The sequence below is a fragment of the Magnolia sinica genome, chromosome 2, assembly GCF_029962835.1.
Source record: "Magnolia sinica isolate HGM2019 chromosome 2, MsV1, whole genome shotgun sequence".
Classification (NCBI taxonomy): Eukaryota; Viridiplantae; Streptophyta; class Magnoliopsida; order Magnoliales; family Magnoliaceae; genus Magnolia; species Magnolia sinica.
Genome location: NC_080574.1, coordinates 100,422,335 through 100,435,160, shown reverse-complemented (window position 1 = coordinate 100,435,160; position 12,826 = coordinate 100,422,335). Strand labels below are relative to the sequence as shown.

Below are 12,826 nucleotides of genomic sequence, written 5' to 3'. Positions count from 1 at the left end.
TAGTGTGAGATATCTGCACCGTCCATCTCCTTACTCATCTGATTTAAGGAGTTGAGACCAAAATTGAAGCATATCCAGATATCAGGTGGGCCCTAGATCAGATATTTATGGGCTAATCTGTCCATTGGACCATTTCCACAAAGATCCAGGAGCTGAAATTTTACGTGTACGGTTCATTTATGGTCCTCAGGCTATGTATAAAGTTTGGAGCCGATCAGATGGTGGGAACCCTGTGATCTTACATTATGGACGTCTTTCAGGCCTGTTTAAAGTGAGTGGCTGGAATTTCTCTGATCTCCTGCATGTAAATCCTCTATTTTAGTCCCATGGAGTCCCTTCCAATGCCTTGGTGATGATTGAGTGTTAAATCCATGCCTTTAGCATCCTTTTCAATCCATGCTCGTCAATTCTCCTTGCATCACAAACACGGTTAAAATAGCCCGCTAAAACATTATCATGTTCGTAATTCAGGTAATAACTGGGGTCTAATATGTAATATTTGACCCTCAACACACCCCCCAACTAGCATTTTGCTAGTCTCGAGCAAAGCATGCGAAAAAAATAAATAAATTGAGAATTACAGGACGATTTCTATAAACTCGAGTGATTTATGAAAAACAATTCAGATACTAGAATTCTAAGATTCATGAATGTTGGGCATTATTTTCTCCTGGTCTCAAGCACATGGTAAACTTCATAGTCACGTTCAAAGTATTAATCCATCAATCAGAGAAATTCTAAACATTGAGTTCCATGGGTGTATAGTGTAATCTTGGCTTATCATCATTAAAATTCACTTCTCTATTTCAGGATATCATTGGTAACCACAAGAGAATTCATGATAACCAAAACCTAAACCAAAACTTGATTCATTCTTCCAACTTTTGATGATTTTCACACTGTCAACTTTTTAAGATAAAGCTGAGGGGAAACGAATCCTCACCTATAGGGAGCAGACCCATGGTGAAGACTAGTCGCCCAACTTTTCCCAAATGTTAACCATGGGGAATCGAATCTAAACCTATAGGGAGCAAACCTATGGTGAAGTTTGTTCGCCCAACCCTTTCAGCAGGCAGCTATCTTGTAGGTGGGTATTTTCTTCTTTTTCTTTTATTCTTCTTATTGAACATGATGGACAAATTCCCAGGTTGGTTCCTTCCATGATTAATGATCACCAAGTTACACTTCAAAATTGAACCGAAACCGTAATGTACAAGCAAGATGTGTCTTGTGAAATCACAACTCAATCAATGTTTACAACCTCTAAATATGGATTAATAGTTCGAACGTAACTGTGAAATCTAACAAATAGCTGAATCCAAGAGTCATAAATTTCCAACATCACTTATCTTGTAATTCTAAATCTAAGATGGCCATCAAAATCACTTCGAATTCATACGAAATTTCAGAAAAATTTAAAAATTTTCACAATTTTCGGGCTTAAGACCAAGAATTTTCGCGCTTAAGACCAAGAAAACACCGATTAGGAGACCTAATCTCCCACCCCTAACCTAAAATCTACATTGTCCTCAATGTAAAAGATATATGAGCATGTAATGCACATGGGATAATGAAAGTAAACGAGAAGTGAAGGGAAGATAATACCCGGATGAAGGAATCAAGAAGCTTTTCCACAAAGATCTCAGCATAAAAGCAAGTCAGCACAAGAGAGAAAACAACAAAAGCAAACTACCCTAGTCCTATGAAAACAGGAAACCTACTTATACCTCCATCAGACTAAGAGATCACTCCTAGTAAACAGGATCAGTCAGAGGCATGGACATGTCCTTTGCGTCGAATTTCTTGACAAATGGCTTTAGTCGATGACCATTTACTTTAAACTCCTTGCCATTGTCGGGATCTCTTATCTCGATGGCCCCATGAGGATACGCAGTGATAATGGTAAAAGGGTCGGTCCAACGAGATTGAAGCTTACTTGAAAAGAGATGTAATCGAGAATTATACAAAAGGACTTTCTGACCAGGTGTGAATGATTTTCGTAGAATATGTTGGTCATGAAACACCTTCATCTTGTCCTTGTAAATTCTCGAGTTCTTGTATGCGTCGTTCCGGATTTCTTCGAATTCATTCAACTGAAGTTTGTGTAGCGAGCCAGCGTTGTGAAGATTGAAATTCAATTTTTTTGATTGCCCAGTAAGCTTTATGTTCCAACTCCACAGGCAAGTGGCAAGCCTTTCCATTGACAAGTCTAAAGGGAGACATTCCAATAAGGGTTTTAAACGCAGTACGGTAAGCCCATAAGGCATCAGTCAATCGGATTGGCTAATCCTTACGGTCAGGGTTAACCATTTTCTCCAAAATGTGTTTGATCTCCCTATTGGAAATCTCAACTTGCCCACTTGTCTGTGGGTGATATGGGGTGCTCACCTTATGAGAGATATCGTATTTCTTCATTAAACTCTCGAATGGCCTATTACAAAAGTGTGAGCCCCCATCACTAATGATAGCTCAAGGCATTCCGAATCGGGAAAGGATGTTCTCTTTTAGGAATTTAATGACCATGAGATGGTCATTATTCCGACACGGAATCGCTTCAACCCATTTAGTGACATAGTCTACAACGAGCAAAATATATAGATTTCCAAAAGATTGGGGGAATGGTTCCATGAAGTCATTGCCCCAGCAATCAAATGCCTCGATGATAAGAATGAGATTCAAGGGCATCATATTTCAACGGGACAACACTCCCAATTTCTGACAATGCTCACAAGCTTTGCAAAACTCATGAGTGTCCCTGGACATAGTGGGCCAATAAAAGCCACACAGCAGAATCTTAGCCGTGGTCTTTTTAACAGAAAAGTGACCACCACAGGCCTGTGAGTGACAAAAGGAGATGACACTCTGATGCTCATTATCTGGCACACATCTTCTCAGGATTTGGTCTGGGCAATATTTAAACAAATATGGATCATCTCAGAAAAAGTTGCATACCTTGGTAAATAATTTTTTCTTATCTTGTGCAGTCCAATGTGTCGGTATGGAACTTGTGGCAAGATAATTAGCAATATCAGTAAACCAAGGTGAATGTGAGACTCTAAACAGTTGTTCATCAGGAAATATATCATTGATATGGGTCACTTCAAGGGAATCAGAGGTATTAAGGCGAGAAAGGTGATCAGCTACTACGTTCTTTACTCTCTTTTTATCTTTAATTTCTAAATCAAATTCTTGGAGTAGAAGGATCCATCTTATCAGGCGGGGCTTAGAATCATTCTTAGAAAGAAAATACTTGAGTGCCGCATGATCTGTGTAGATAATGATCTTGGATCTAATCAGGTAGGACCTAAATTTGTCCAAGGCGAACACTATGGCTAAAAGTTCCTTTTCTGTAGTCGAGTAGTTCACTTGGGCAGGATTTAGAGTCGTACTCGCATAATGAATGACGTAAGGCCTCTTATCTTTTCTTTGGCCTAGAACCGCCCCAAGAGCATAATCAGACGCATCACACATAAGTTCAAAAGGAATGGCCCAGTCGGGTGGTTGTATGATGGGTGCACTAGTCAACATGCCCTTAAGCTTAGTGAAAGCTTCCTGACATGGCTCAGTCCACTCGTATGCTACATCCTTTTGAAGTAGATTATATAAAGGACGAGAGATGAGACTAAACTCCTTTATGAATCTTCTGTAAAACCCAGCATGTCCTAAGAAGGATCACACATCCCGTATGTTCTTGAGTGGAGGTAGGTTATAAATAAGATCAATTTTTGCCTTATCCACCTCGATTCCTTTGGATGAGATAATATGTCCAAGGACAATTTCCTTATGAACTATGAAATGACACTTCTCCCAATTAAGTACCAGGTTCTTTTCTTCACATCTTTTCAGCACACATTTAAGACTCTCTAAGCACTCGTTGAAAGATGAACCGAAAATAGAGAAATCGTCCATGAAGACCTCTAGATATTTCCCCACCATGTCAGAAAAGATACCCATCATACATCGCTAAAAGGTTGCAGGGGCATTACATAATCTGAATGACATCCTTCTATAGGCAAAAGTGTCGTAGGGACATGTAAATGTGGTCTTTTCCTGGTCCTCAGGGGCGATTTCAATCTGATTGTAGCCCGAATACCCATCAAGGAAACAGTAATAGGAATGACCAGCTAGCCTTTCCAAGATTTAATCAATGAAGGGCAAAGGAAAGTGGTCCTTCCTCATGACGATATTCAGCTTCCTGTAGTCAATGCATATTCTCCAACCAGTAGTAACTCTAGTTGGCATGAGTTCATTATTGGCATTGGCTACGATGGTGATCCCAGATTTCTTAGGAACCACCTGAGTTGGACTCACCCATTGACTATCGGATATGGGGTATATGATACCCACATCCAATAGTTTAAGAACCTCAGACTTAACCACTTCCCTCATGTTTAGATTTAGTCTACGTTGTGATTGCCGAGCGGTCTTCGCATTATCCTCAAGATATATGCGGTGAGTACAAATCGAGGGGTCGATTCCCTTGAGGTCTGCTATCGTCCATCCAAGGGCTCTCTTATGCTCAATGAGAGTAGATATAAGCATACTCTCCTAATCTTTCTCTAGGTGGGCAGAGATTACCACCGAGTATGTCTCATCTTGACCTAAATAGACATATTTCAAATCAGAAGGCAAAGGTTTTAGGTCAAGCTTTGGTGGCTTGAGTTTAGACGGTAAAGGCACTACATCAGTTTGGGGCAACTCTTCAAATTGTGACCTCCACCGGTTAACTTCAAGTACCGGTGCAGTATCAATCAAGGCACATGTCTCCCTAATCATGTCATCATCAAAATCATGGGAGTGGGCCAGGCACATCTCTAGAGGGTCAGAGGATAAGGTCAGAGGTGTCGTATCTTCCACTAAAGAGTCAATCATGTTAATGTCGTGGAAATCGTCATCATCCTCTACGTTTCTACCGTTATTGAAAAAGATGTTTGACTCTAATGTCATATTCCCAAAAGACATAGTCATAACACCATTCCTACAATTAATAATTGCATTTGAAGTGGCAAGGAATGGGCGACCAAGAATGACGAAAATCTGAGTGTTCATGTTATTGATGGGTTCGGTGTCCAGGATGATAAAATCTACAGGGTAGTAAAATCTATCAACTTGGACCAACACATCCTCAATTGTCCCTCTTAGTACACGAACAGAGCGATCAGTAAGTTGTAGTGTGGTTATAGTGGGTTTTAATTCTCCCAAACCTAACTGTCTGTATACCGAGTAGGGAATCAGATTGACGCTCGCTCCTAAGTCAAGAAGTGCATGATCAATTCGATGGTCCCCGATTACACATGATATGGTTGGGCTACCAGGATCTTTGAATTTCTGTGGCACATCTTGCTTTAGGATGACACTCACTTTCTCGGTCAAGAAGATCTTCTTTTGAATACTCTGTGGTCGTTTGGTCGTGCATAAGTCTTTTAAGAATTTTATATATAAAGGTATCTGTTTTACCACATCAAGTAGAGGAATGTTGACTTTCACTTGTTTCAACACCTCTATGATATCCTGAGAGTTAGAAAGAGGTTTTGGTACGACCAACCGTTAGGAAAATGGAGCAACTGGCTTTTCTAGAAGTTCCGGTTCTAATTTTTGTGGAGCCTCACTAGATCCATCATTATTGTCCTCTTCTGGTTCTTGAGGCTTTTCGGGCCTAACCGGAAGGGTTTTATTAATGATCTTCCCACTCCTAAGAGTGGTGATGGATTTAGCGTGCTCCATTTAATTTGAAGAGCTGGGATTACTTATCTCGTATTATGGTTTAGGATTGGGGAGCGGTTGTGCAGGAAGCATCCCCTTTTCTATAACCGTCATACGTGAATCCATCTTTTGCATAAAATCTCGCATTGCCTGGGTCAGTTCTTGCATGGAATTTTAAACTGGTTCTTCTTGAGGTTTCCCCTGATTTGGATTTTGATTGAAGAAACTTTGAGGAGTAGTAGTTTGTCCATTTCTCTAACTAAAGTTTGGATGATTTTTCCAACCAGGATTGTATGTATTAGAGGTCGGTCCATTGAAAGGTCTTTGATAATTATTTACGGTATTGGATTGTTCATTCAACACTTCTCGAAAGGTGGGTATCGTAGGATAATTTTCAGTTATATGAATGTTGTAATTACAGATGTCGCAAACACTTTCCTTAGCCTTATCCTTCTTTCCTTCCATGGCCTTAACTTTTCTTATGAGCGTAGTCACTTTATACTTGAGATCATCCTCTTCTTTCAAGAGATACAATCCACCTTTCTCCTCAGATTGAGTCGGCCTAGACATGGTGTTCGATTTTGGGTAATAATCCCATGATTGTGTTTTTTCATCAAGACTATCGAGGTAATCCCATACCTCGTTGACATTTTTATTAATGAATTCTCCATTACACATTTTCTTGACCATTTGGCGCATGGAAGATGTCAGTCCATCGTAGAAAAAATTTGTGATGTGTCACATTTCAAAGCCGTATTGTGGGCATGAACTGACCAAATCCTTGAACCTTTTCCAACATTGGTAAAATGTTTCATCCTCCTTTTGGGTGAAGTTCATAATTACTTTTCTAAGGGTAATCGTTTTATGATGTGGAAAGAATTTCTTTATAAATTCCCTTTGCATATCATTCCATGTGCCAATAGATCTAGGACGCAGTGAATGTAACCACGTCTTAGCCTTCTCCTTTAAGGAAAAAGGAAAGAGTCTCAACCTGACTATGCCCTCAGACACATTTTGAAAATATAAAGTGGCTATGATCTCATCAAACTCTTTCAAATGTAGATATGGTTCTTCAAATTCAAGCCTATGGAACTTAGGAAGGAGTTGGATAACCCCTGGCTTGATGACCATATGTCCTGTATTTTCAGAAAAAATCATGCATGAGAGCGTACTCACCCCCGCTAGTTGTAAAGAATCTCGTAAAGTATGAGGCAGGGGTGCTTGATGCACCTCATTCTCATCCTGAATGTCTTTCACCCTAGGTTGGGGTAGAAGAGGTTGGTTTTCAGCCATCACTTCAATTAACTCAGGGGATTTCGAGTGGTGTCTAGTCTTGTGATGGATATTTAACCCCTCAACCAATCCTCCTTCAGTCAAGAGACATCGAGTGTTGTCACGGGCCCACTTGGGCATGAAACACTCGCAGCCCTCAATCAAATTCGAGACCTAATCCTAAGAAAGGAAAAGAAAATCTAAAAAGAAAGAGAGGGTTGGAAAGAAGTTACCAAATTGGAGTCTCTAAGTTAAAAACCTGCAAAAGAAAACAAAATAAGTCAGTTTCTAAAGAGAAGGTCTAGAATTAGAAAATCCTTAAAAAGAAAGATAGAAGTAAACTAGTTTCTAAAAGAAGAAATTCCTAAAGTAAAGTGGAAATTTCTAAAATAAATTAGGGAAGTCCTAAACTAGAAAGTAAGTTACTAAAAGAGATCTGAAAAATTGGAAGTAGAGAAAGAACTTACCGAATTAGAAATTTCTATCTTAAAAGCTTACAAAATAGGAAAGTTAGTTTCTAAAAAAAAAAAGTCTACAAGTAGAAAATTTCTAAAAATAAAATTAGGAAACAAAGTTAGATTCTAAAAGAGTTAGAATTAGAAGGTTACTAAAAATAAAAAATAGAAAGTTAGTTTCTAAAATTAGAAAGAATTTCTAAAAAGGGAAATAACTAACCTAGTTTCTAAAAACAAAAGAGGAAAGTTTCTAAAAATAAACTATTTCCTAAAAATAGAAAACTACTAGAATTAGAAAATTTCTAAAACTCAAGCCCTAATTTTAAAAATAGAAAAAGTAGAGGAATTAGAAAAGGATTACCAATTTAGAAGTTTATGTCAGGATCCTACAAAATAGGAAACAAGTTAGTTCTAGAAATTAAATAGAAATAAAAACCTAAAACTAAAGTTAGTAAAAATCCTAATCTCAAACTAATTCTAAAACTAATTAATTTTAAAGAATCATAACTGTCAATCCCTGGCAACGACGCCAAAAACTTGTTCACTCCCCAAGTATAGGGTTGTGATGTAGTAATAAACTCGGTGAGACCGAGGTTGAATCCCAAAGGACTGAAACCTGTACGTTATCTAAAACTAGGTAGAATTAGAATTAGACTAAGATGAAATCTAAATCGAATGAATTTGAGGGAATAATGGTGAAATATTAATCTAAAACTTAAAGAATTCAGAGGTAGGAAACTAGGGATTCAGAGGATCCACTTGTAGAGATCAGGGAGATCTACGGTCGATTCATGAACTCAACTGGACTTCGAGTCCCATCTTCATCTAGTTAGAAGATATAACCTGAAAATCAATTCTTAACTTTATTTAATCTAGTTTTCAAGAGATCAGACAGGTGTAAATTAGAATGGATTCCATCACAAAACCATGCCCATGAGACAAAGCAAACAACAGAATTAAACCAATTCATAGCCAATCTGAATGATGTATGAATGTCAGGAAGAGTTCCTTCATCCAACCATGCCCAAGAGACGATGGTGAACAACAGGGTTCCCAAATTCATAAACCATATAATGCTAAGAACATGCTCAAAGCCATCGCAGATCTATTGTAATTTTAGTCACAACAAACTATTAAAAACTGGAAGCATTCCTATTAATCAAACTAAATCAACATCAATTTAGTCTAACATGAATCAAAGCTATAGAATCGTTCCCATCACACCACAAGCTTCACCTCTTAGCCCTAGCTAAGACGTTTAGCTACTCATGAACGTGATGAGGCTAAGCATCTCAAATAAACATAAGCAGAAACGAAGAAAAGAAAAAGAACTCTTTGCAGCTTGCCCGTGCTTCACTTCTTTCTCGGCTCCACGTTCCCCTTCCCTCTTCGATCCCCACTCTCTCGTTTCTTCTTCTATTTTATAGCTAGCAAGGGAGATGTCGGTGTTGCTGAAGTCGGTTTCGTAGCCTTTACGCATCACCGTGCACATGCGGAAGAACAACGTAAATCAGCTTGCGTTTGGCTTGAATTTCTGGACAGTGGACGTCTCATCTTTGGTTTTGACTGCATGGTCATGGTCTTGGCCACCTGTTGCAACGTGTGGACGGTCTGGATTAAAGATTCAACCGTGATCTTGTTCACAAAATGATCGTCAAAATCGGACAACGTCCGGACGGGCGTAGTGCGTAAGAAGTGCGGAATTTCAGATTTTCGGCGTCAGTGGGGCCCATGATTGATGTTATAGGAGAGATCCGATCCATCCATTGAATTTCTCTCGGAATTTCAGTCGGGAAGGTGTATTTTTGACCTTCTTTTGATGTGGCCCATAGGATCTTTTATTTTGCCGTCCATCCTGCATTTAATGGCTAGGATCTTTCAATCACTTGAATGGTGTCAAAAGGAGAGCTAGGCGAGAGTTACACGCCCCCTCTGGACACAATGGACGGTCCAAATCCTTCAAATGACTGATGTGTGGGGCCCACTAACTTCCGCAAGACAGACAGAGTCCGTCCGTTACACGGACGCTGGAAGAGGAAGCTGCTGTTTCCTTTTTTTGTGAAGAAGACTCGGTCAAACCAAGTTTGACCGGCTTGAGCTATCCGGTGCACATCCGATATACATGTGCTCGTGTACACACTACCCGAGGTGGGGTCCACAGTGATGTAGTGTGAGATATCTGCACCGTCTATCTCCTTACTCATCTGATTTAAGGGGTTGAGACCAAAATTGAAGCATATCCAGATATCAGGTGGGCCCTAGATTAGATATTATGGGCTGATCTGTCCATTGGGCCATTTCCACAAGGATCCAGGAGCTGAAATTTTACGTGTACGGTTCATTTATGGTCCTCAGGCCATGTATAAAGTTTGGAGCCGATCAGATGGTAGAAACACTGTGATCTTGCATTATGGACGTCTTCCAGGCCTGTTTGATGTGAGTGGTTGGAATTTCTCTGATCTCCTGCGTGTAAATCCTCTATCTTGTTCCCATGGAGTCTCGTCCAATGCCTTGGTGATGATTGAGCATTAAATCCATGCCTTTAGCATCCTTTCAATCCATGCTCTTCAATTCTCCTTGCATCACAAACGCGGTTAAAATAGCCCGTTAAAACATTATCATGTTCGTAATTCAGGTAATAACTGGGGTCTAATATGCAATATTTGACCGTCAACAACCATCACTACCTTAGCCAACAGGATGGATGCCTCGACCTCATCCAACTTCGCTGCTGAGCTTGCCAACTTCACTACCGAGCTAACCTTTAACTTGGCTAGTTTGGCCTCTAGCCTTTCAGCTTTACCCTCTGCCTTGTTAAGGCATGACCGCAACACCTCCAGATCAGCCTTCACTTGGGCTTCCCCCTTTTGGGCCTCCTCCATCTGGATCTTCCGAGTTGTTTGCTCCTCCCTAAATTTCTCCAAGGCAGATTGAAATTGATTGGCCTTGATAGTCTTAGCTTGAAGCATCGCCTCTACTTCCTCACATTCCCTCATGGCGTGTATCATTGCTCGGTGAGTGGATAAGATAACAGGGGTGAGCTAAAAAGACAAATGAAGACATACATTAGATAACGTTAGATTACAAAAGCAAATAGAATATAAGGAAAGAGCTCTACCTTATAAAAGGCCACAGCCACCTCGCCTAGAAAGGTGACCAGATGAGTCCTTATCAAAGCTATGATGTCGGCCTTAGGAACGTGTCGGGCCACCCATGGGATAAGACCCTGCGTATAGTACCCCTGTGGAAAAGGGTTGTCCTGAGCTTCGCACGTTTCTGACCAGATGAGGTGACCTCTTGAACCTGGGCCGGGGGGGACTGAGACTCGATGGTGGGAGTGACCTCCCGTGCCAGGGAGGGTTCCAAATGCACCACCTTCAGAGCTGTTAGAGGATTTGTAATGGTAAGGGCGCCCTGAGCCCCCCTTCAATGGCAGCCGAGCTCAACTACTCCACTACGGGCTGACCAGTGCCCGGCATCAACCTCCCCTCCACGACCATGGAAGAGCTCAATTGTTGCTTAACTGGGGGTATGACCGCCCTCCTCTTCGAAGATGGTTTCTTCTGGGTCAATTCAACCTCAGAAGGGGCACGAGATCTTTTGATAGAACAAGGGAGATCAACCATTCCTACGTAATGACAAATGCCGATTAGAAATGAAAATAAAAGGCCACATGAGTTCAGAAGAATCTAGTATGTTTACCTCCTGAGATGGATGGGGTGTGGCCGAATTGGTAAAGGAGTTCTGGGGTGATCAACTTCTTCCAAGATCTCTTAGAAGCATTCACCAACCTCGTGTAGGCGATCTGATTGTGCTCTGACTTGGTTATCAGAGCAGGCTTCTTGGGAAGAACTATAAAAGACTACTACGGTTAGCAAGAGATAATATGAAATGGATATAAAACTATGAGGTCTGTAGTTCGGATACATCCAACCTGGGTTGGAAAATCAGGTGGGGACTCGAGGTCATACCCAATCAACTGTCGGAGCTTCCCAATCTCCAGATGTCCGAAACTACTAGTCCTTCCAATTTTTGTTGGAGGACGGGTTATTTGTAATAAGGGCTTGACCCTTGTTCGACCAGGCTGAGAAATAATACTAACTCGTATACTTTGGGTTAGACTTCGTCTGGAAGAGGTGGAGGAACTCGTCGGTGGTCAGCTCGGTAATCCCAAGCTAAAACTACAATATAAAGGCCCCCAGCAGAGCCCTCCAGGCATTCAAAATTGTTTGGCCTGGGGCCAACCTTAAATGAGATATGACCTCCCTAACAATACGGTGAAAGGGGAGTCTGAGGCCACATTGTAAAGCGACCAAGTATATGGCCACTTCACCCTCACGAGGATCGCCCAGAATCTCACCAAGTACAGGAGCTCGGAGTACCACTGAGTCAGGACTGTGATACTCTGACCTGATCTGAACTAGGTTAGATTCCTTAAGTCTCAACTCGAATAGGCCAATTTCTTCGGGTCCCTCCATAGGGGATCAAGCCATCCCTCTCTTCGCTAAAGTAGACCCCTCTTTAGCATCTATAGGCCGCTCAGCAGAGGACTAGGTCATCGTCCTCTTTATTGAGGTAGACGCAGTCTCCCTATCACTCAACAGTGGAATCAGAGATGGTGGATCATAGGGGGTGGCCCAACGATGAACCCCAACTCTTCAGCCCTAAGTCACCCTAAAAAGCCATAGGTTCATCCCATTCATCTGACATATCCGACATTTCTGATCGGAAAGTAGTCAGGAAGTAGAAGTAGAAAAGAAAAAATGAAAAAGAGAAGGAAAAATGAAGAGGATTCGAAGAAACAAAGCTTGCCAGAGAAGAGAATTTTGACTTACAGGAAATCGTCAAGTCCGGGAAGTCTGGGAGAGGCGACAGAGGTAAATGAATGAGGCTGCTAGGGCTCCCCTCTTTTTCATAGGGACCTCGGCCGCATGCATTAATTACTTGCATTAAATGCAATAGCTGAATAGGCACCTCGATGCATGCGCACTGCCACTGGAGGCCTCCCACTCGATAAATGACCCAACTTCCCAGGTAGCGCCACCCGTCCGTGCCCCATTAGTCAGAAACCAAAAAGCCGCCTTGCCAGTGCACACTGCCTTGAGCGCATCGTACTATCATTGAAGATCCTCCTCGATCTCTGTGCCTACCACCCTTCTCCGTAATAATGGGGAGTTGGCTCGGCTTCCCACGTGAAAAATATTATAAATCCACCTCATTACGCCGACTTACTTCCTGATATTACGCAGCCATCTCGGAAGTTGGGGGCTATTATGTGAACTAGTCAGAGAGATGAAGTCGACTCGGATATATGTACTTGTTACATGGTCAGCTGGCGTGAATCCTAATCAAGGAGTTCTTCAACGGCCAGATAGTAGCAATGATCCACCGCTAGG

The 12,826-nt window shown here is 41.3% G+C and overlaps 1 non-coding gene across 1 annotated transcript; it reads left to right on the top strand.

The window, feature by feature from the left end:
- The first annotated feature begins 6,451 nt into the window (after positions 1-6,451).
- On the top strand, positions 6,452-6,558 carry LOC131238389 (small nucleolar RNA R71). The gene has a single exon (XR_009167794.1). It is a non-coding gene; the product is annotated as a small nucleolar RNA R71 (small nucleolar RNA).
- Positions 6,559-12,826: the final 6,268 nt, after the last annotated feature.